At 51.8% G+C, this 24,768-nt stretch overlaps 1 protein-coding gene across 3 annotated transcripts in view; it reads right to left on the bottom strand.

The window, feature by feature from the left end:
* The window catches only part of BCL9L (BCL9 like), a 44,611-nt gene extending 21,025 nt beyond the window's left edge, over positions 1-23,586 (bottom strand). For all 3 annotated transcript variants that reach the window (XM_079956142.1, XM_079956143.1, XM_079956144.1), the window contains exon 1: positions 23,455-23,586. The gene's annotated coding sequence lies outside the window, so the exon portion shown is untranslated. The remainder of the gene's footprint in view (positions 1-23,454) is intronic.
* Between the last annotated feature and the right edge of the window lie 1,182 nt (positions 23,587-24,768).

Genomic DNA, 24,768 nt, shown 5'->3' with positions numbered 1-24,768 from the left:
ACTTGAGCAGCTGGCCTAACAAGGCTCCTTTGGGCAGCCACCCACTATGCCACAAAGATCGACCCAAGGGCAGGGAGAGGCTTCATCAGGCCAACACCAGAGCAAAGAAAGAAACTGTTAAGAGAAATTGCCAGCAAGCCCGGCAACCTCTTTACCACTTTAGCCAACTAGATGCCGCTGGGAAGTCCAGCAGCCTCTCCCCCCAGTTGCAGCAACTGGCATTCAGATAGACTGCCTCTGAACAGGGAGGTTTCACATAGTAATAGCCCCTGAAATACCTTTCTCCTCCTACCTGAACATGTCTATTCCCCTTCTTAGACCACCTAGGCCAGAGACCATTTCCATGTGGCGATGCGTTTATTAACTGGGCGTGTCATGGAAAGAGGTTATTTTATTTGTCTCTCCCATATCTCCTGTTGGTCCCTTTTCACTGGATGACCCAGTATATCGCAAGAGAGGGAGAAAAAAAAACCTATCTGCTTTTCTTAACACCCCCCCAACACCCCAGTCTTTTTAAACCCTTGGTTTCCGGTTCCAAGAAGAACACGGACAGCTTCTTATATTGCAAACTCTGAATCTGTTTCCCCAGGACTAAGAGTGGCCTCTGGGAGGCGCCCCCCCCCCCCCCCGGAGAATGCATCTCTCTTGCCAGAAGTCCACAGGATGTTCATTGCTTCCATATTGCTGCTCCACCAGATTTAGCCAGCTTGCCTCAACTCCACATATTTTGTGTCCTTCATAACAAGTACTTAAAAATACCTAAAACATTTTGAGACACCACAAGAAAGGTATTTCATTAAAAAGAGAAGAGGCAGTCTTTTAACACTGTGTTTAAATGGGATCTTTTCTCTTTTTTAAAAAAAGTATAGGCTGGATGATAAAGCTATCGACGGCTACTAGCAATGTTCTTCCTCCACAGTTTGGAGCATGAGTAGGCAAACTAAGGCCCGGGGGCCGGATCTGGCCCAATCGTCTTGGATAGCTCAGTTGGTTAGATCGTGGTGCTGTTTAACACCAAGGTCACAGGTTCGATCCCCATAAGGGACAGCTGCATATTCCTGCATTGCAGGGGGTTCGACTAGATGATCCTCAGGGTCCCTTCCAATTCTATAATTCTCTGTCTGTGTCTTCTAAATCCAGCCTGCGGACCGTCCAGGAATCAGCGTGTTTTTACATGAGTAGAATGTGTCCTTTTATTTAAAATGCACCTCTGGGTTATTTGTGGGGCCTGCCTGGTGTTTTTACATGAGTAGAATGTGTCCTTTTATTTAAAATGCACCTCTGGGTTATTTGTGGGGCCTGCCTGGTGTTTTTACATGAGTAGAATGTGTGCTTTTATTTAAAATGCACCTCTGGGTTATTTGTGGGGCCTGCCTGGTGTTTTTACATGAGTAGAATGTGTGCTTTTATTTAAAATGCACCTCTGGGTTATTTGTGGGGCATAGGAATTTGTTCTCTCTCCCCCCCCCTCAAAAAAAAAGAATATAGTCTGCCATCCGTCCCTAAGGTCTGAGGCACAGTGGACCGGCCCCCTGCTGAAAAAGTTTGCTGACCCCTGGTTTGGAGGCAGCAATTGCTTCTGAATGCCAGTTGCTGGAAACCACAGGAGAGCGGGCATCTCTTGTGCTCAGGTCCTGCTTATGTACCTGGCTAGCTGCCGTGACAACAAGATGCTAGACTAGATGGGCTTGTTTTAAGTTCTTACGCAGATTTTGTTGTTTGCTTTCGCCTGCTGTTACAATGGATTGGCATTACTGGGTTTTGCTATCTTGTTCAAAAACTCTTCTCTCCCGACCTCATATCTACTGACTATAACAGTTAGTGTCTCACACTGAATATAAATAATTTGAAGAAAGGACTCTTAAGAATTGAAAACAGAGATGTTGTATGTACTTTTCTCAACCTTTAAAAATAAAATAAAAAAACCCTTTTTTTAAAAAATGGGGAATGTTTTTGCCACTAGCCACCCTGAAACTTTGATAAGGAAAGGCATAGACATAAAAAACATAAATCCTGTAAAAAGAGAGAAGCAAAAGCATTGCAACTGCCAGCGTATTTCCTCTCCAATATAGAATAACAGAACTGTAGAGTTTGAAGGGACCACACAGATCATCTAGTCCAACCACCTGCAATGCAGAAAACTTTTGCCCAAACTGGGGCACGAACCCACGACCCTAAGATGAAGAGTATCAGGCTCTGCTGACTCAGCTATCCTGAACATAATTCCTTGTTTACTTTAACGCCTGGATAGCTCAGTTGGTTAGAGGGTGGGTGCTGATAACGCCAAGGTTGCAGGTTCCATCCCTGTAAGAGACAGCTGCATATTCCTGCATTGCAAAAGGTGGGGGGGGGGGGTTTGGACTGGGTGATCCTCAGAGTCCCCTCCAATGACTCTATGAATACAGGTCCAATTTAAGTACATTAATTTCAGTGTGCCTGTTCTGCATAAAGCATCACTGGATACTACTCCTTGCTACCATTTCCTTGTTATAACTTGCATTGCTTGTTCAAAGGACAGAACAGAGAGGGCAAGGCCAGTACAGGGACCTTATTGCACAGGCCCAGGATGAAGCGTCTGCGAGCCACACAAAGGAGCCCCCCCCCCCTTGCACACCCAGCCACCTTGGCTGCCCATTCCAGGATACTCCTTGGCAGCCTCTCTTTCCCACCAGGAAGGAGGGCCAGGCTGCAATCACACACAGGCAGCCCTTTCGTTTCTCAACACACATTTCTTCAGGTTAGTGGGAGGAGATGCTCTCTTTTTTCAGCTCCGCAGAGGGACAGCTTGAGCAGGTGACGCTGATGGGAGCGTCCCTGGCCATTGGAGCAGGACCGCCCCCCCCAAAAAATGCTAGCTGGCTTTCTAACAAGAGCCTAGCAGATCAACCTGCTCTGCTTGCCATCCCTCTCCGCACCACAAGTGGCCCATGATGCCCAGATGGAAAGAGTCTCATCACCTGCCTGCCTATTTTCCTTGTGGGAGTTTATTTTCTTCTTTCTTTGGGGGCTAAATGACAAGACCCCAATAAAGGCAGTATCACATCCCTTGTCTAAAAGGTAAAGGTAAAGGGACCCCTGACCATTAGGTCCAGTCGTGGCCAACTCTGGGGTTGCGGCGCTCATCTCGCTTTATTGGCCGAGGGAGCCAGCGTCCAGCTTCCGGGTCATGTGGCCAGCGTGACTAAGCCGCTTCTGGCAAACCAGAGCAGCGCACAGAAATGCTGTTTACCTTCCCGCCAGAGCGATACCTATTTATCTACTTGCACTTTGATGTGCTTTCGAACTGCTAGGTTGGCAGGAGCAGGGACTGAGCAATGGATGCTCACCCTATTGTGAGGATTCGAACCGCCGACCTTCTGATCGGCAAGCTCTAGACTCTGTGGTTTAACCCACAGTGCCACCCGTGTCCCCCCCCCCCGTCTAAAGCAGAAGATAATTCCCTCCCCCCATTACCTTTCAGCAAAGACAACCAACTTAAAGGAGGCAGGGTGCCTCTCCCCATTTTAGTTACTTCCAAGTATTTATACGCTGCTTAATATTCATAATTCCTAAGTGGGGAACTTAATTTGGCTTGAGAGTAAGGTCTGGTGTGATGAAGGGCAAGTTTGTGCTGCGATGCAGGGCCTGTTCTTGCTGCCTGTTGGGAGAAACCCATGCCCTCCCCTGGCAACTGTCCGCCCCCCCTGGCAGTGAGGCTCCCCTCTCATTTGGGGAACCACAGCTCTGGAATTAACCATTCAAAGCCCAAAACTGCTCCTAAGCAACATAGTCAGGCTCCACCTATTTCCACAAGTGGTGACTGACCTATACACCAGTGATCCTCAACCTTGGGTCTCTGTTGGACTAGAAGTCCCATCAACTCTGACCACTGGGGCTAAGCTGGCTAGGAAATGACCGCAGTTGTAGTACAACACCTGCTGACCCAAACTGGAAGAACACTGGCAGCTCCCTACATCTTTTGGCATGCGAACTTTTAGACAATGGTTGATGTTGCGGTAAGGAAGAGAACATAAGAATCCTCTCTGCTGCCCTACAGTCCTGCACCTCCTACTCATGGGCAAGGACCAGTGACAATATTTAATCTCCTCCCACTCAAACTGGTTCCAAATTCTGTGGCTTCCTCGGGTAGTGCCTGCAAGCAAGCTTTAAAACCGTTTCCCCCCCCCCTGTATTTCATAACATCATTCAGATTTGCTTTATTTATTTCGAGGGCAGGGGTAAGAACTGAGATGCTCAGAAGTCTTTGAACCCTCCCTATACAAGCAAACTGTTTACAGGTCAGCTGATGCAACAGCTTCTACGCCACTTCTTCCCTCGCAAGAGAAATATTTTGAAAACAGAGGAATTTACAAAAAAAGCAAACAGGCCACTGTACTTTGCAACAGCCTTCCCCCCCCCCTTCCCTGAGGCTGCTGCCTTCAAGATGTGCAAAGTAGTAATATTTACTGCATTTGTATTCTGCCTTTCCTCTGCAGGGTTCTAAATGAGGTACGTGGTTCGGTTGTTGTTGTTGTTCTCCTCACAACAACCCTGTAAGGTAGGGAAGCCCGAAAGATCATGTCTGCCCGAGATCAGCCTGTCAGCTTCATACCTGAATGAGCATTTGAGCCTAAGGCTCTCCTTTTCTAGCCTTGGGCTTTCCAAGGGCCCAAACAGACAGACTCACAGTGCCTTCCCCTCACCTAAGAAAGCATTATTCTAAACCTGCCAGCACAACCAGTGATGCACTGGGTCAATATGGCACCTGGTTCCTTCCAGTGGGTCCCATGCTGGGCAGGTGCTTTCTAAGGGAGCCAGCAGACATCAGGCAGGAGATGCTGGAAAGTACTTTCTGACGAGTGTCTGCAACAGAGCAGAGGGGTACTCACATGCCCATTTCCAGTGCCAACATATGGCCGCAGAGAACATGCCTACTAGGGTGGATTTGATTTAAATCGCTAGTCAGTAAGACTTGATTTAAATCATTTTTTTACAGAAAGACTCATTCTTGCTGGTATAAGCTTAATATTTACAATACAACCAGATGGAGGTTTCATTTTTGGAATAATCAATTTTCAGAGTAGTTTTTACAGCTATATCAAAAATTACTGATTTGGTTATGCTTTTAGAAATACATAGCCAGATAATTATGAAATTATTGTGCAGTTTAATAAGTTTATATTTGGATAACTTTTCTGCTGTACTTTATTGGAAGGGGGAAAACCATCATTTCCTTAATAACAATTTAAACAATTTATTTAACTAAAACTATAACCTTACATCACATGTATCCATGTTTGTTAACTGATGTGGTTAAACAATTAAAAAAAACCTGTAGACTGAGTTTTAGCACACATGAAAAACTTAAAACAAATCCTTATTTCATGATGAATAGCCTTTGGACTATAATGTAACTTGAACAGAAAACTATCTTTAGAAAGATTTTTCCTCCAAAAGCATTTTATTTTTAAAATCCAATTTAAATTTTAAAAATCTGATTTTTTTTATTTTAAAAATCATTTTTATCCACCCTGATGCTTACTCCTGAGCAAGACTTGGCACCCAGGATGACCCAAATCCATCACAGGCTCTGGAAAGGCAGCACCATGCAGCTCCCCCCCCCGCCCCCCATCAGAATTATATTGAGAATTATATTGAGTCAGAGGAGAGAAGATGGAGGTGGGAATTGGGAAATGGATAGATTTCGTTTTGGGGGGCCCCAACCTACCTGCAAGGAAGGCCTCTTGCTTACTTGAAAGCTAAAGGCCAGAACTGCCTCTCTTTAGCTTTTTTTTGGGGGGGGGGGTTGTTCTGAGCAGAGGAAGGGGTGGGTGGGAGCTGCTTTGCTCTTCTGCCTTTGGGTATTTTTCCAGTTGAAATCGTATACCCCACTGCAAGATGCTTGCACCCAGAAGGAGAAAGAGACACATCACTATTTCAACCAGAATTTCCCAAAGCCAGTCACACTGGTCCTTACTGAGAAGTGTGTTTCTACACAAAGTGGCTAGGAAACCCCTGTGTTTTTTAGTGGGTAAAAGGTAAAGGGACCCCTGACTGTTAGGTCCAGTCGCGGACGACTCTGGGGTTGCAGCGCTCATCTTGCTTTATTGGCCGAGGGAGCCAGCGTACAGCTTCAGGGTTATGTGGCCAGCATGACTAAGTCACTTCTGGCGAACCAGAGCAGTGCACGGAAATGCCGTTTACCTTCCCGCCGGAGTGGTACCTATTTATCTACTTGCACTTCATGCTTTTGAACTGTTAGGTTGGCAGGAGCTGGGACAGGAGCTGGGACCGAGCAACAGGAGCTCATCCCATCGTGGGGATTCGAACCGCCGACCTTCTGATCGGCAAGCCCTAGGCTCAGTGGTTTAACCCACAGCATTTGACAAGCGCTACAGAGATCAAGTAGCCAAGCATTCCAGGTTGGAGCGCTTGATCCTGGAGTATCAGCAGCTATGCCTGCCAGACCACAGGGGAACCAAGAGGGACCCGTCCCATATAGTAATCAAACGGTAACAATACAAGACCTATGCTGGAGGATGCAAGGAATAATTGGCCTCTGAGAGTCAGATGGTTTCCCTCCTTTATTTTATTTTTTTAATGTGAGAAAGGAAAGGAAGGGGAAAGCAAAACAGCCACACAGTTCATGCTGCATAGAAGGCCACGGGGTTTTTAAGCAGGTAAGGTAATGGCAGGCTTCAACATTCTGCATTAAATTTAGATTTCACCTTGAGCCTGTTTATTTTTAAAACCACCGCTATGACACAGTTGAAGCGTATTGTTTTTAATTTAATCATTTATTCCCACCACACAGACACAAGCACACACTTATGGGGGGGGGCAGTGAGTGAAGGAAAAGGTCTGCTAGGGAGCCGGGCACTTTGTTCCTGGGACCCTATTGGGGGAAGTTCCTTTTGTGCGGCCCCTCCAGAACAAACCCACCATCACACACACACACACACAGCCCAAGCAGCTCACACTTCAATTTCGGTCTGAATGGTCGTTATTGTCCACTGCTCCAACAGAGAGATGGTAACATACTGCTGCAGCCACTGCTGCGTTTTGGGAGTCTTTACACATGCTAATCAGGTGAAAACTCCGCCTGGAGAGAATTAATATTTAGCAAAGTTCCCGCAGTTTGCTCATACAAGGATCATATTGTTGATGCTTCCACTTCACAGTCCAAGGGAATTCTCCCAAGTTTTAAGGAATGAGGCTGGTCTGCTTTAAGAAACTGTCTCTGGTTCCTCGTGCAAACTTCCCTGAAGCCAGGGCTATAAAGGCTTCCAGGGTCCTGGGTGCCAGCATCCCACCCCCACCCCCCTCTGAGGAGTCATCCGGGTGCCAAGGATTTTTTTCCTCACTCCTGCCAGCAACATTTCCTAACACACACTTCTCAACTGAAAGTCTTGTGCAATAAGGGGCAGGTCCTCCTTGTTTACTTGAGTGTGTGGAGCTGCTCTGGGCCAATAGCTTTTGAACCCATAACAAAAGGAGCTGGGGAGAGTTAAGAGCACCCCTGCAATTGCCCAGGCACTAGGCTATCAATAGACAACAGAACCCTTTGTAAGGTGCAGAAAAAATCGTGGATTTCAGACCCAGAACAGCACGGAGCCAGCCAGAGAGGTGACCCACACTTGCTATTCTGCTCCAACAGACCCAGAGTGGTAGGGCTGGGGATATATTGATATATCGTTCAAAACTGGTCTGAAGTCCATATCATGATATTGGTTTCATAATATTTGACCTGGCAATATATCACGAGTTATTATGTGTGCGCGCACACTATGCAAAAATCATGATGTGGGAGGAAACCGCGAAGACAGCCAATGCCTCTACATAGCTCCATCCTTATTTCAGACAGTGTAATATATTGGTATATTGCAACGTTTAGCCGGTGATATATCATGATGCTGAAAACCAGGTATCGTCCAGCCCTATTCTGTGGCACCTTAAAGCCCAACAGACATACTGTGTCATAAGCTTTTTTGTGTCCACTTGATCACTGGATGAAGTGGGTTTTAATCTACAAAGGCCTGTGCCATAATAAATCTGTTAGGCTTTCAAGATGCTATAAGACTTGGTGATGCTGTTTTTAAACAAAGAGGAAGCCCCCCCCCCCCCGGCAGTGCCTTGCCTAAGGAAGCAAGTGCCCGCTGGCACTACACAGGCATTGGCACTGAATGCAGAACAGCCAAGGAGCAGAGAGGTCTTCCTCGCTGGGGACCTAGCACCAGCCAGCAAGGGCTGACCCAAGAGGTCCCTTCCTGGGGGCCGGCAGGATGCTCAGGGCTTTCAGAGAGAGTAACGTCCCTATGGCTGGAGCTGGCTGCTCTTTCCACCCGGTGCCGAAATACCAAATGCTGCTGCCACCCAGCTTGCTCTCCCCATGGAGGAATCCAACCAGCTCACACTTGTTCCAGCCCCAAGAGGGGAGCGGAGGCAGCAAGAGCTTTGTTGTGCATACACGAAACTGTCTCTAAGTGAAGAAAGAAAGAAAAAATCCAGGCGGGAGGGAAAAGGGGGAGAAACCACAGTTTGATTTCTGGTGGCCAGCCAGCTCACTGACTCAGCCAGCTTGGTTGCCTGCCATGCACAGTTAAAAACAAACACTTTCTGCAGCCGGGAACCGGTGGGGGTAAGCAGTGGGGCTTGGGGGCGGGCAGAGCAAGGAGCGGATCCTGCATCAGCCATGGGCAGGAGAACACTGCAGGGGGGCACTGAGTGCTAAACTGTGGCATCCCTTCCCAGGGCCCACCTAGTTCCCCTGAGCTGGCAAAAAGGAGACGTTCTATTAATGACACTAGGAAAGGTTCCCTGGCTCCAGAGGGCTTTACACAGGGCTGCTGCTGCTGCTGGGGGCCAGGAGCTGCCTGCTTCATAGCAGGTACCCCCTGGTGGCACCAGCTTAATGGCAGAGCATCAACTCTGCATACATAAGGGCCAGGTTCAATCCCCAAGTAGAAGTGGGAAAAACTCCTGCCTGAAAATTAGGGGAAGCAGCTGCCAGTCAGTGCAGCGAAGACAATGCCAAGCTAGGTGGACCGAGAGCTGGGACAGCTTCTTGGGTTTCTCCAAAGCTTCCCCCACAGAGTTCTATCCAGGACAGGTTATTTCGTTTGCGATGCACTAGCCCCTTGGAGCAAGAAATCCTGGTGATTAAGCAGTATATAAATAGCTCAAATAAAACAAACAAGCCCTCGGTTGCAGAATGTCAACCCAGGATAAAATATGTGGCTCTCGCTCTTGCAGAGCAGCTTCAGTCCTGCAATGGGGAAGGACTGACTGTGTGCCGTGCAAATGTAACCCTGAGCAGGTTGTATTCACACCTGGGGTTGGCAGCAGAGCAGGACACACCAAAATGTGTGAGACCCCACACATGGCTCAGCTCTCTACTAAGGGTAGTGGTGACCGCCTGCCCGCTCCACAGGACTGTTGTGGCACTGCCCAATGCCACCTCACCCCTAGCCCATGTTCGAGCCCAGTAGAGGAAGGAGGAGTCCGAGGCAAGGAAGCCCGCTCTGGAGCAAGAAAATGGCTGCTTTGTGGCAGGCGTCTCTTGCAGGCTGGAGCCTGAAGGTCTGGGAGCAATTTCTGCCTCCCACGTGCTGGGCTGAGTTTGTACTGAGGGTCTAAGGTCAGTGCTTTTCCAAAGCACTCTGGGAAAGACGCCAACTGGAGCAAACTGCTAACACCCCCTCCTACCGCACTGAGCAAGCTGTGGCTTTCTTAACCCATTGCAGGAAGCAGGCAACAAGCTCTGCTCAGTCCCAGCAGGGACAGTTGGCCTTCCAGGGTGGAAGGAGGGGGGAGAGGGAGAGAATCCTGAAGACATGCAACAGAAGCAGCAGATGGCAGAGATGGGCAGCAGGCTGCAGATTCACCCACCGGCAGACAGTTCCCTACCAAAAAGCAAGCAGCACTCAAAACCTGCACTTTGGGGCACATCAGACCGTATCTAAAGCTGACTCCTTATTGGCCCAGACTCAAGCCTGGGCACATGCGGGTTTTCCATGGGTAGGATGCTTCAGCCCCCAGAAGCAGAGGGAGGGAGAGAGGGAGGGAAGGAAGGAGGCAGCCCAGTGAGAATAGAATATTGCTCCTTCCTCAGAAAATGTTGTGTGCATGCACACAGCATGCTTCCAGGGTTATTGGTCCATCTCTGAACTTCTCCAACTTATATTCTCTTCCCTTCTCCACCCCCCAAAGTAGGATATCCCAGCTCTGACTGGAGCAGCGTGTAAGGTCACTCGAGGGCAGCATGGCGGGATGTTATCACGGTGGACAGCTGTACCACTTACTGAACTGCAACCAGCAACACATTCTCAAGGCAATCCAGAGTTCCCCTGACATTGCTGATTGCATCAGCCCCCCTTCCAGCGGAGACGGAAGCAGAGAAAGATGAGACTTCAGTGGCAGGCCCAATCCTTTACATGCTGAGCAGCATTAGAGGCAGAAACACAAACACGGAAGCAGAAGTGGGCTGGTGTGGCAAAGGAGCCCCCCCGTGCAACGCAGACAGGGCAAAAGAAATGCATGTGGGCTCCAGCAGAGGGCAAAGATAGCTCCCACAATATACGCAGGAAGTCTACCCTCCTGCACTTGTGATGAAGCTCTCTGTCCCCATCATCAGTGCCCCACACAGCTGCGAAGCAAGGGCAGTGACAATTCCCCACCCCACATGCCCAGGAGGTCCTTAGCCAAGTGCTCTCTAGTTCCCAGGGAACTCTAAGGCCCCAGGCTAAGGCAGCACCCTGCCCACTACTGTCAGGAGCCGGAGTCAGGTGAAGGTCAGCAATAACAAAACACTGGTGTCAGTGAAGTTAACTCTTTATTCAAAGAAACCAAAACAGTGCAGGCCTACTGATCCCAGCAACTCTTCCCGGTAGGCCTTGCCCCAATGAGACAGTTGCAAGGACTGAAGGTCCCCGCCTTTCCACAGATGCCTAAGTCCCCTCCCCTCCAGGGTTTCCCCCAAACAACCAGAGACTGTGCCTGCACACAACCAGACTCTCCTCTGCCCTCTTCATCTCTCTGCATGTTATGGGAGACAAGGGGTAAGGGGAGTTGGTTGCAGCAGGAGGGGGAGATTCCCTGGATTCTCCAGCAGCCTACCTCATCTCTGTCTACTGGCCCCTGCCCTCCACTCCAGCCTCTGAATCAGGCCTACTCTGTGTCCCAGCCTCTTCCTGCTTACTGAATCCTGTTACCTCTTCAGCTTCCTCCTCTTCTTAGTCTGCTCCCTCTTCTCCCTCTGACCACTCATTGTCTTCCCACCACCAAAGCCCTGGGTCTGAGCCTTTTCCCCCTTGGGGATTACCCAGCTGGTGCTTGCCGCTACTTCTCTGCATCCAACCAGTCCATGGCAACTACCTGCTCCACCTCCTGAAAATGCTACACTCCTTCCAGCCTGCCCCATATCCCACTAGGTAATGTTGGCCTGCTCCCCTTGCCCATCTCCCATGGCATGCAATCAGCTTCCTTCTATCCAGAAAGTCATGTAAAGGCTTGCTTCCTGCCCAGCCATCCCATGAAACACAGTATTTTTCAGTGAGAAGATACAGAGCACTAATACCAGGGGTGCCAGCAGGGTCAGGGCTCTCTGTTCAGAAAAAATAGCAGAAGGGGCCCCAAATGCAGTAACAGGGCAGGCTAAGCACATTGGCAGTAAGTGAAGTAATACACGTCATCATCTAAAGCAGGGCAAGGGCAGTGTTTGAAATTAGCCAGGCGCATTTTGCACCTGGTTTTCGACCACTTGCAGCCAAGTGGAGATGCCTGGGCACCAGAATGGCACCTTGAAATGCATACCTGGGGGTCATTGGATCTAAACTGTTTTCACACACTAATACCCCACGCTATAGAATTCTATCAGTTATATTTTGTCTGCAGCATCAGAATGAATTTCAAGAACCAAAATGCTTTTTCTATGCAGGAACAGTCAACATTGTAACAGGTCAATTATATGTGTGGGCTGTCCTTGGATCAAGCGACTTTTCTTCTTTAAGTTCCCCAAGTTCTTAACTAGCTCAAATTGTCATCTGAACTAACCAAACATTTAACTAAAAATCAAGTTGTCAGTCTATTGTTTGGAAAATAAGACATTAGAACCGTCTTGCCCGAAATTGGCAACTAGGCATTCCATTTTGGCGATTGTAACCTTGGTTTAAGGAGTCACTTGGCACCTAGCTTATCTGAGTTTCTAACCCTGGAAGGGGGATGTCGCATAAGACTATCTAGAGTTTGAAATGACTTAACAGCACCACTGCCTAAGATCATCTCTTCCCAAGCAGGTAAGAACACAAGAAGAGCAATAGCCCATTTAGTCCAGCATCCAGTTCTCATAGGGGCTAACCAGAAACTGGTACAGTGGTACCTTGGTTCCCGAATGGCTTAGTTGTCAAACAAATCGGCTCCTGAACGCCAAAAACCCGGAAGTAAGTGTTCCAGTTTGCCAACGTTTTTCGGAAGTCGAACGCCCAATGTGATTCCGCTTGAGTGCAGGAAGCTTCTGCAGCCAATCGGAAGCCGCACCTTGGTTTTCGCATGGTTTCGGGAGTCTTAACGGACTCCCAGAAAGGATTAAGTTTGAGAACCAAGGTATCACTATATTCAGAAGCACGCCATCTCTGACAGTGGAGGCAGAACATATCCATCAGGGTCAGGAACTGCTGGTGAGCAGGGTTGAACCACACTGCTGGCAAGGCTTTCTGACACCAACAGCACCTCCGGAGGGAGCACCCTGGGAAAGGCACAGATAACCTGCATTCAGGATGACCCAACCCAACCTGCTCTACAGCCACAGAAAATTGGTAACAGCAGCAGGTACAGGTGTTCAGAGCTGACAGCTGATTTCCAACACAGAACAGGAGCCAGGAAGGAAAGGTACTTGGTTCTCTTGCCCAGTGTTTCCCAACCTTGGGCCTCCAGATGTTTTTGGCCTACAACCCCCATCATCCCTAGCTAGCAAGACCAGTGGTCAGGGATGATGGGAATTGTAGTTCAAAAACAGCTGGAGGCCCAAGGTTGGGAAACACTGCTCGTGCCCACTGTAGTCCACACAGCTGGAGCCAGAGGGGGGGAGGTAGCCATGCCCCCTCCCTGAAAGTAGGTTTATTCCTGCTTCCCCCAACCAGGCAGCAGGAGCCTCAGGCCCCAGCCCTAGCTGAGCAGGAATGGCACCTCACAAACTGCACTATGCAAGCCAGAGAATCACCTGGGACGGAATGGAGCATCCCAAGAGTCGTGTGTGTGTGTGTGTGTGTGTGTGTGTGTGTGTGTGTGTTCCTTTAAAGCGAGGTGTTGAACCACTCTGAAGGCTGCAGAAATGAAAAAAAAAAACTTGTGGGCAGACCCTGAGGAAATCCCCCCCCCCCGCCCCAGCCACAGAGAGAAGGCCTTCCAGTGGTCAGCGGGTGGAGCTCCAGCACTCCCTATCCTGCCCCACTGGGAGCAGCAGCCCGCCTGCCTGCACCGCTGCCGCTGGTCCAGTTCTGCAAAATGTGTGCTCACATTTGCAGCAGTAGCTGCCTGCTGCCCGCCCGCCCCCAACCCTGTCCCTCACTGCTGGGCTCGCCTCAGCTGCCAAATCAAATTGCCTTCCCAAGCTGCATTCCTGACAGAAGGAAAGAGGCGAGACCCGAGAGGGGGGACTGGCGCGCGAGGCCTCCCTCCACCCAGGGCAGCGCACTTCCTCTGCCTGACGCTCATCCACGACGACTGGGAGCAGCTGATGCCGGAGAGAACCGCAGCCTCTGCAGGCAGCCAGGCATCTGCCCCTGCGCCTGCAGAACACACAAAGGGCAGGAGGAGAGGCCCGGAAGGCAGCGGGGTGGGGGGGGGCTTGGGAGCATTCCCACCCCTGGAAAGCAGAAGCAGCCAGACTGGCTTGGCCTGGCCAGTCCCACTTCCCTCCCCTCCGGCTTCTTTTCACAGAGGGAGAGCCTCCTGAGCTGACAGAACAACACCCCCCTATGCTCCATTTTATGGCACAGGAGATGTGGGAGGCAGTCACTTCCCACCCACCCCCTTCCCCGGCCAGGCAGAAAAACAAGCCGAGCTACAAAGAGATCCCCTCCAAAGGGCACTTTGGGTGGGCCAGACCAACCGGCCTCTGCCCAGCTGAAGCCTTGGCACTTCAGACCCTGCCTCTCCCAACACGCTTGAGAGAGCAGAGTGTCTCTTCCAGTGCGTGGCATAACAGGACAGAGCCCGCCTAGTGGGTTCAGGGACGCACCCAACCCAAGGATAAAAAGTCACACACAGGGACACACAGGTGGAACCCCAAAGGTTGCCCAAGCTGCGGCTAGCCCAGGGCAAGTTCCCCATCATGGCACAATTCCAAGCACAATTCAAAGTGTTGGTGTTGAACTTTAAAGCCCTAAACAGCCTCGGCCCAGTATACCTGATGGAGCGTCTCCACCCCCATCGTTCTGCCCGGAATCTAAGGTCCAGCGCTGAGGGCCTTCTGGCGGTTCCCTCATTGCGAGAAGCAAAGCTACAGGGAACCAGGCAGAGGGCCTTCTCGGTAGTGGCGCCTGCACTGTGGAACGTCCTCCTATCAGATGTCAAAGAGATAAACATCTACCTGACATTCAGAAGACATCTGATGGCAGCCCTGTTCGGGGAAGTTTTTAATGTGTGACATTTTAGTGTATTTCTGGTCTTTGTTGGAAGCCGCCCAGAGTGGCTGGGGAAACCCAGCCAGATGGGCGGGGTACAAATAATAAATTATTATTATCATTATTTTATTTCTTCCTTTTGCAAGTATCTCACCTTTCTCCTATCAAGGAACCCAGGGTGGCAGCACACCTGTGGCTCCCAGTTTGCCGCTGCAAGCAGCACCAAGCAGCTGAGCAGAGCCACTGTGATTCACAAACACAACATATGCCAAATCCACCCCCTTCTCAATCTCCTCCATGCAGGTTGCAGTTTGGCTCATTTGCTCAAGTCCTCTGCATCCTTTTTGCTCAGCTGCCTGTTTCGTTCCCTGCTGTGCTCTGGGGTAGAATGTTGCTTTGAACTGCAGGAGGGGAGAAAGAGGTGGCTCATGGGTGGGCTTCTACAGCTATGTGCCAGAGCATTCAAGCAGCTGCCTCCCCCAGACCCCCTCCCCACAATGCCACCCGCCCGTAATCTGCCTCCTGACCCACACCCAGTGGGGGAGTATGGTACTCCCCTTCGGAAACTCTCCCCCTTGCAATCAGAAGACCTTGGCCCTAGGAGATACTACATATCAGTGAGCTGTGCAAATACACCTAAAGTCTCTCACCAAATCCTCAATCTCAGCCCATGCTAGGCACATCTCAGAAACTCTGTCTGTCTTACAGAGGAGAAATTTATGAAGAACGGGTGCCATACCAAAGGCATGCTGGAAGGAATGTGGGGAGGGAGGAGCCAGAGACCACAGAATCAGAATTGCAGAGTTGGAAGGGACCCTGAGGGTCATCTAGTCCAACCCCTGCAATGCAGGACCTCAACATGGAAAGATTGAGGACTAAATCATAACGGCTAACATAAACTTGTTAAGTACAATTCCAGCTGCTACACTAGCACTGGCAACATACCTGGAAGTGGGTTGAACCCAGTGCTATACAGAGGGGGAATCCACAAAAAAGGCATTAAGATCAATGCAGTCTCCACTCCCCATCCCAGCAAGAAATGCTAGGTTGTTCTTGCCATCAATGGAAAACTTGGTCACCTGTGCATGTGTGACACAAAGAGGTGGCTAAGAAGATCATCTTTGCAGCCAGTATCCCAACAAGGGAGAATTCACAAAGCTGGCATGACATGCAAGGCTTAGAAAAGCAGCTGCTAGTTTTAATCGATCAAACTGCTTTGATTAACTGACGGAAGCCTCCGATTACCTGAATCGGCAAGACTGGGGGGGGGGGGAAAGATTCCTCAACTCTTGGGAGGAATTTGAAGCCCCACCCACACACCCTTCTTCCACCCTCGTCTGAACAAGTCCTCCCCTCCCCAGGCTCGTTTCTTATTTCAACAGAATGCTTGTCCCCCAACAAGGAGAGGAAGAGCCACGTATAATTTCAATAGCTTTATAATGAGAAATAATTCTTTCAACATTAGTGGAGAAAGAAAGACTTACTGAGTTCCTAACTCTCTCCTATCTCCAAGTTTAAGCCATGCAAGCTGGCTTTCATCTGCATTTGGAGCCTAGAGCTCTTGACAATAATCAACAGAGAAGCTCAGGCCTAAATAGTTCAGCAGCCAATAGCTCATCAAGATTGTTGACCAAGCCTTCCAGGGCATCTGCCTCAGAATGCAGAGGAACTGTGGACTCCAAGCAATCACCACAATTGCTGCATTGGTTTAAAAACAAAACCAAGAGCTATGCCTCAGTACCATCCCAACAGAGAGGCATCTATTGGAGGTTCCTGGAGCAGAGGAGAGCCCTGGAGGAATGTCTACTGTATGTGCAAAGATGGGATGGATTCTGTTAACTATGTTTGGGATAAGCGCGTCTGCAATCAAAACAGCCTGAAACTGCAAAGCCAGACTGATGATGATGATGATACAATTTATTTATACTCCACCCATCTGGCTGGGTTTCCCCAGCCACTGAGGGCAGCTCCCAATCGAATATTAAAAACACAATACAGTATTAAACATTAAAAACTTCCCTAAACAGGGCTGCCTTCAGGCTATTTGCTTATTTCCTTGACATCTGAGGGGAGGGCGTTCCACAGGGCAGGCGCCACTACCGAGAAGGCCCTCTGCCTGGTTCCCTGTAACCTCACTTCTTGCAGTGAGGGAACCGCCAGAAGGCCCTCGGCGCTGGATCTCAGTGTCCGAGCTGAATGGTGGGGGTGGAGACGCTCCTTCAGTATACTGGGCCGGAGCCGTTTAGGGCTTTAAAGGTCAGCACCAACACTTTGAATTGTGCTTGGAAACATACTGGGAGCCAGTGTAGGTCTCTCAGGACCAGTGTTATATGGTCCCGGCGGCCACTCCCAGTCACCAGTCTAGCTGCCGCATTCTGGATTAATTGCAATTTCTGAGTCACCTTCAAAGATAGCCCCACATAGAGCACACTGCAGTAGTCCAAGTGGGAGGTAACTAGAGCATGCACCACTCTGGTGAGACAGTCTGCAGGCAGGTAGGGTCTCAGCCTGCGTACCAGATGGAGCTGGTAGACAGCTGCCCTGGACACAGAATTGACCTGTGCCTCCATGGACAGCTGTGAGTCCAAAATGACTCCCAGGCTGCGCACCTGGTCCTTCAGGGGCACAGTTACCCCATTCAGGACCAGGGAGTCCTCCACACCAGCCTGCCCCCTGTCCCCCAAGAATAGTACTTCTGTCTTGTCAGGATTCAACCTCAATTCATTAGCAGCCATCCAGAAGCTCAAGACGATTAAGGGTCAAGTCAACCTGCCCCTATTATTTATTTCATAAAATTTATATACCACTTGATTGTAAACAACAACAAAACCCTTAAAGGGGATACAAAAAGGTGAAACAATAAAATCAAGGTGGGCCACAGGACACACCAAACTATCAAGCCCCTCTGTGTGATCCAACACAACACACACACCCCACACCCCCTTGTGGTTATTTGCTGTCTGCAGAGAGGTGTTAGCAACTTAGATATACAGTGGTACCTCGGGTTAAGAACTTAATTTGTTCTGGAGGTCCGTTCTTAACCTGAAACTGTTCTTAACCTGAAGCACCACTTTAGCTAATGGGGCCTCCCGCTGCCACCGCGCCGCCTCCACACGATCTCCGTTCTCATCCTGAAGCAAAGTTCTTAACCCGAGGTACTATTTCTGGGTTAGCGGAGTCTGTAACCTGAAGCGTCTGTAACCCGAGGTACCACTGTATAAGATAGGCACCAAATGGCTCCTTAACCCAGGGTTACAGTCACCAAAACGGAATGCCTAGCTGCCATTTTGGGGCCAGGCGGCTCCTAAGTCATATTTTTCAATACGACTTTTTGGTTCCTGAAATTCATCCCGATTGTGCAGATAAAATATCAGATAGAATTCTACAGGATGTGCTGCTAGTGTGTGAAAACAGTCGAGATCCAAGGATCCCCAGGCATGCAAGTCGAGATGATGGAGACATCCTGGTACCCAGGCATCTTCACTTGGTCGCAAGTGGCCGACAGCCACATTCAAAATGTGCCTGGCACCGGGCAAATTTCTAACACTGCTGCAGAGGTTTGTGTGGCTGCTGGCCACCGTGTCTCCTTACAAATGCTGTACCTGCACATGCTCAAATACATCCATCTGGCAGCCAGGTAGCATGTGGGGGCAGCTGGGAGGGGCAGCCTGGCCTCTTCACAATGAAGGGGAGGAAAGCCACAACAAACTGAGATGACAGCCCCAAAGGCGGGTTCCGTTCTAGGCTGCCCAAGCAGGAGCAACCTCTTCAAAGCCCTGGAAGTTAGTGGCAGCTGCTTCATTTAAGCACCAGCTAAGGGGCTGGTACCACCATGCTGCACTGAGGGCACCCCCCTCCCCCCGGAAGAGGCTGCTGAAGATTCAGAGGGGAGCATAACCAACTACCGTAACAGAGGTTAGAAGCAAGTCGGAGATGGGGAAGGAGGCCGGCGACTTGAAATGGATGTGAAGCTGATAAGAGTTAAAACTTATGAAAGATCCGGGAAGAGTTGTGTGACTCATCCAAACATGAGCCTCCAACCCCCTGTGAAGGGTCCAAAGAGCGTCCCTAAACTCTGTGTTAAGCATCACATCCCTGCTCCATACTCCTTTAATCCAACATTGAATCACTGAATTGTAAAGTTGGAAGGGAACCCGTGGGTCATTCAGTCCAACCCCCTGCAATGCAAAAATATGAGACTGTCCCATAAGGGGATCAAACCTGCAACCTTGGTGTTATCAGCACCCACTCTAACCAACTGAGCTACTGGCAGGGGTCTCAGGTCGCTGGCTGACACCTAGAACGCTGCCCTCCCTTGGCGGACACCCACCCACGCACCAGTCTCCATCACTTCTGTGGCTAGGATCCTATCCATAAAACCAGTACAGCCTTGCTTCTCATTAGAAGCGATTCTTGAGGACGGGGAGCGGCTGGGCTACATTAGCCCCCACCCTGGTCTCTCCCCTTTCAGCTGGGACCCCCTCATAAAAACAAGAGACAGCCGTTACTGGCATTTCCTCCCTTCAGAAAAAGGCTGTAAAATTTTCCAAGTGAAGCCAAAGATTGGGGGGGGGGGTTAGAAGAGAGAAGACGAGGAGGCTCAGCTCATTAGCAGCTGCATGGGGAGCCCCTGGAGCAGGGCAGGAATAGAAGGGAGGGACGCAGCCTTCTCCTCCTCCTTCCTAATGCAAAACAGCTCAGTCCTGGGAGAGAAAATAAGAACCAGGCATAAAGCAAGAGGAGGAAGAAGAGGAGGGGGGTAGTCCTTGGCTTCTCATCAAGCCCCCCTCCCATTCCAGGAGCCCCCCTCCTTCCCCCCCCCCCCCCACCCTGGCCCTGTCGCAGACACATTGGCCAGCCTGAGATGAGCTGGCACCCGGCAGAGGAAATTCCAGCTCTGTTGCTTCTGGCAGCCAAGCTGGGCTTTGGCCACAGTCACTTGGAAAGCCTCGACTCAGCACTTTTCTTGCCATGCAAAGAGCCGATTCCAAGCTGCACATCCCCCCCCCCCAAGAAACACATACACATACTCTTCACCGCTCCCACCCCCAGCAGAGACCTCCACAAGCAACGCTGATTTGCTGGGCATTGAGACTTTAGGTGGCAGCTCCTGTTTGGGCTGGTGGGAGCTCGGCTTGCCTGCCTGGCCCAGTGGATTCCTTTGCCAGGGAGGAGTTCAAACCAGGCCACAGTCAAGCAGGCAGGCAGGACACAAGCTGCTTTCAGCCCGTCAACCCACCGCTGCTGGCCACTGGTGCAGCCGTGGCAGTTCCAGCCAGGCTCAACTCGTCTTGCCCAACACCCAACAGCAACACCCTGAGGCCAAAGCCCAGCTGGCAAACGGTTCTTTCCCCCTCCTCCTCTTGCTCCTGGTTGTCTCAATAGGAGGCAGCCTGCTCTGGGTGAGGCCCAGCCACATTTGCGGGAGGAGCACTATCACAAGATGCCTGCAAAAATTTGGAATCCAGATGCAACAGAGGTAGCAATGGAATTCCATCAGTCCCCATACTCAATGGCTGGGAGGGCACATACGTCCTGTCTCGAAGGCTCAGTGGTACAGCATCTTAGTTTGTCCCATCCTAAAACCCTGGGGAACCCACTGCCAGCCACTACTGAGCTGGATGAACCAATGGGTCCGATTTAGTACAAGCCAGCTCTTTACATCCCTTCCTTCTCCACAAAGAGTTTTTATCCAGCCCTTTGGGCAAGGAGTATCCTGCTGGGACTGAGGATATCACCCTAGTAGCATTCAACAGCTGAACCACCCCAGCAGAGTAAGGAACCCCTTTGCAGCCATTCCCTGGATCAAATTCTACCTGCTCCCCTCTTGAAGATCAACACAAGAACAAACCTAGCAATAAAGGTGGGGAGAAGGGAAAGAGGTGCACTAAAATTCTCCACGAGACAGCAAAGACAGAAACCCAGGAACCCATGAAGTGTCAAGGCAGAAGGGTCAGGGCAATTTTGAGCTGAAAGCAATGGAAACTGCTGCCTTCATTAGCTACTGCTGAAATCCAAAAATGCCAGTCAGGTTTTTAGCCCTCCAAGTCCCACTTAGGCTGCCTGCTTGGGCCTAAAGCAGAAGATCAAGAAGATGATCAGAAAAGGACAAAAAGCAACCACGTTTCAACCTCTCACTCCCATGCTCCTGGCCAGTTTCTGAGTTTTAACCAATATATACTGCAGGGACAAGTGTGTTGTGCCTAGCAGTTGGAGCAAGCTCACACACTTTGCCCACTCAACAGTTCACATCTTCATTGTTTTGGCCTCAGCACCCCTTCCCCAAAGCCAAATGCTCATCTTCACACCACAGAGGCATGTGTGTGAAGGAGGCTGCAGTCTACAACCCCACAACTAGAGGCAGAAAACAAGACCAGGAGAATCTCAGGAGTTCAGTGGCAGAGGGACTTGGTCCAGCCCAAGACAGGAGGGGGCACAATGGAAAGACACTCAAAGCCCAAGCATGTAGCCGCTTCCAAGGAGAGGCAACCCAATACCAGGAGACACACAGTGTCTGCTACAAACAGTGCCAAGAAAAAGAACATGCAAAGGAATTGAGGGGGGGGGATGCTGTCCTCAGACATTCAGCAAACAGAGCCTGTGGCTCAGCAAACAGTGCACATGGCCACCCACAAGGCCTTACAGCTTAGTCCTGGATATGCTCCCTGCCAGGGGACCTTTAGAGTCCTGAAGATGGAACAGGCAGCACTTTCCTTAGTGCTAGGTGAGAGATCATTAGCATGAGTGATTTAGAGAATAGCAACAGTCCTATGAGTCCAGATGACTGGAAAGCACCAGCTGTAGCATGGAGAGGTCTCTCTCACCACCAACAGCCACAGTGCCCATTTGGCTAAATGGAATTCTGCTCCCCTCGTCCCCCCAGCCACATCTACCAAAATAAAGAATATGATTTTTTTTGCACACATAATGAGGTAGGCTAACCCAGTCCATCCAAGGCTTTTTGGTTATGCAAAGAGTGGGGCCACACAATCTGAGAGGTGCACCCCGGGACCCCACAGCGTCACATGCAATTCGTGGATGCATCTCTCAGGTGCATGCCTCTCTATCGCTGGCACTCCTGGACCTATGACCAGATGACTAGCTAGTGCCAATAAGCAGCCTTGTCTGCAGACCACCTCCCTGGTGGCAGAAGCAGCACCTTGACACCACAGGGGGTGGGGGAAGGGCAGAGAAACAGGCCAAAGATCTGAGCTGGAGGGAAGCCAGATGATTCCCAGGAAGCTGGAAGTTTTGTGCCGCTGCTAGCAGCCTGCAAGTGCCTGCCTGCCACCTAGGGCTGCAATCATCCTGTGCAGGCAAAGTGTGGGGAGAAGAAGACTCCCAGAACATTGTGGAACTTACTCTGGATCACCCTGCCCAAATCTGCCAGGAAGGAATCACACCCCAGTGTAAGCAGAGGCGAAAGCACAAATCAGGCAGCCCAGTTGCCCAAAGCAGACTTGCCAGTCACCTCCAGGTTGGTCACCTGCAGAAAGCAATAAGAGCCTTCAGGTAGCCTGGCAGGGGAAACCGATAACCTCTCTGCTTTTTCTTGACCCATACAACTAGCCCAGGTGTATAAAGGCAAGAACTCTGTAGCATTACACGTCAGGCTGCCAAGACAGTTTTGGCAGCCTGGGACTGCAGTGGCCCCCAGGCCCAGCCTAGCAACCCAAGAGCTGGCCCGTTTCATGACTCCGAGTCAGCCTCCTCCATGCAGCAGCTACCTTCAACTGGGTCAATTCCTGAAACCACCTTGCTTGGGTCCAGAGACCATCCCCCTAACAGGTCACCTGCCCCAACTGCCAGGGAAAATGTTAAAACATTTCAAAGCCATCCCTCAGCTCCAGACTTGTGAGGTTTATGGTAGCACACCAAGACACAGCTTGTTCTCACAGGCAGAAGATCACAATCCAAACCCGCCCCCGCCTACAGCCAGGAAATAAGTGCCAGGCGCCTCTCCATTCAGAGGTCAAAGAGGGCTCCTGGACAGAGACATCACCACTGCTCTGTTCAAGTCACACACAACCACGTGGCTTGTTCCAGGCCCAACATGGCAGTGGCACACCAAGGAAGCTCACAAACAGACCTTGCCCAGGGCTGGTTCCTCTTGTTGGGAAGGCCAGCAGGAGAGAGATCCTCGGGGCAGAAGATGACAAAACTACATGGGATTTGGTGGCAAAGGGCACTGCTGGACACCACAACCACATGGCTCTTACCACAGGAGGGCTTTAGTCCCACCTGGAAACACCCACCAGAAGCCAGGAGGAGTTTGAGTTCAACATCTAGGGAAGACAGGGCCAGGTTCTGGCACCCGAAGGCTTTCCTGATTTCTTCTCCCCAGCTCCACACGCAACCCCCTGCAAAACCTCCTGCCAAGATGCAGCTTCCCCTCCGAGGGTCTCAGCCAATGGCACCATTGCCATCGTTGCCCTAAGGAGCGCCAGGTGAGCTGCTCCACAGTGGCCGGTTGCTACCCCGAAAGGCAGGGGAGCAGGCACGCTGCCCCCGTCCCAGCCACGCCGGGAGCCAAGCAGCCACCCCTGCCGCTGCCAGCGGAGCCGCAGCAACAGGAGCTCTGTCCCGTCTTGCCTGCGAGAGGGACGAGTCACGTCCCCAAGGCAGCTCGCCCCGACGCGCAGGCCTCCTTCCTGCCAGCACACGGTGCCCAGAGGCCATGCACGAAGGCCTCACCTTGCCCGCCGCCGCCGCCGCCGTCGTCGGAGGCAGCCCCCGGGCTCGGGCTGCTCGAGGCCCGCCGAGGCAGGCAAGCAAGCAGCCTGCTCGGCGCTCGCCTGGCACCGCGGCTCCAAACAATGCCCCGCTCGGCCCAGGGCGCTCGGCCGCCGCTTACCTGCTCAGGAGAGGCCGCCGCGGGGCTCGCCCATGGCCGCCGCAGGAGCACCGCGCTTGCTGCTGCTCGGCAGGGCGGGGGGACAGGCGGGACGCGCGGCGGCGGCGGCGGCGGCGGCGGCGGCCGGTCCTTCCCTTCTCCTCCTCTTCCTCCAGCGCCGCCGGGCCGCCTCTTTCGCTTTCACTTGCCGGGCCGCGCCGCGGAGGCGGCTCCCGCGTCGCCCCTTCGCGCTGCCGCTGCGCCTGGCCCGGCCTCGCCCTGCCCAGAAGACGCCGCCGGTGCCAACGGGCAGCGCCCGCCGCCGCGTCCGCCTGCCTCTGCCCGCCTCCGACTGCTCATTTGGGGGGAAGAGAAGCGCTCGCTCCGCTTCAGACGAGGAGCTACTCCAGGCAGGCGCCGACACCGCCGTGTCAAAATAAGAGCCGCCGCCGCCTCCTCCGCCTCCGCCTCCGCCTCCTCCTGGCTCCGCTTCGGCGAGGCCTCCCAGCGGCCTGTCAGGGACCAGCACCCGGCTGGCAGCGAGAAGGGCGGGCGGGCGAGCCGCGAATTCGGCGCCCCCAGGCCCGGCACAGCTGCCCAGACAGAGGAGGCGCCGCCCCCTACTCCTGCTTGGAAGGGGGCGCTCCACCTGGGAGCCCCCGGCGGCAAGCGAGCAGGCTGGCTTCCTCGACGGACTGCAAGCTGCAGCGCCCTTGGCTGCCACCACGGCTGGCTGGAAGGGCCACTGAAGCGGGTTGCTGTCTGTCACCATCCGCCTGCCTTGCGCAACGCCGTCGCAGGCGGGAGGACAAGCCCAGCCCACCCGAGCGATTCCCGGCCGCTCTCCTCAGTGGGCGGCCCAGAGCGAGCTCGGCCGTCGCAAGGACCGCTTGGGGCTTCCCCCCATCGTCGTCGCAGCTGGTTCGGAGGAATAGAGATCGAATGTCCGACAATTTCGAGGGCAAACGCAAAGACTGGGTGTTCGACGGCTCTGTTTCATTGGCGCGCGCGGGCCCTGCAGGAGAGTGAGGGCACGTGCGCGCCCCGTCGTTAGAAGTCGCCTCCAAGGATCCAGCTTAAGGAAGCGATCAAAGTCTGCACGTGTTGTGAGGCAGGGCGAAGGAGAGCCTTTTCTCACGAGTGACGGCGTCACATCCTTGAACCAACCACGCAAGCGTGATTACAAGTGTGGCTCCAGGTCGTTTATAAGCCAGGCTTAGCGCATGGACATGACTTGGTGGACACATAAGGGTGCCCGTCGCGTTGAAAGAGAAAGGCAGCTTTAGAAAGTGACGGAACCCTTTAAATACCCAGAGATCCGGCTGCCCGTCGCTG

This window comes from Podarcis cretensis, assembly GCF_951804945.1.
Source record: "Podarcis cretensis genome assembly, chromosome: 15".
NCBI classification, from domain to species: Eukaryota; Metazoa; Chordata; class Lepidosauria; order Squamata; family Lacertidae; genus Podarcis; species Podarcis cretensis.
The sequence above is the reverse complement of the archived record's forward strand: the minus strand, read 5'-3'. Positions and strand labels throughout refer to the sequence as shown.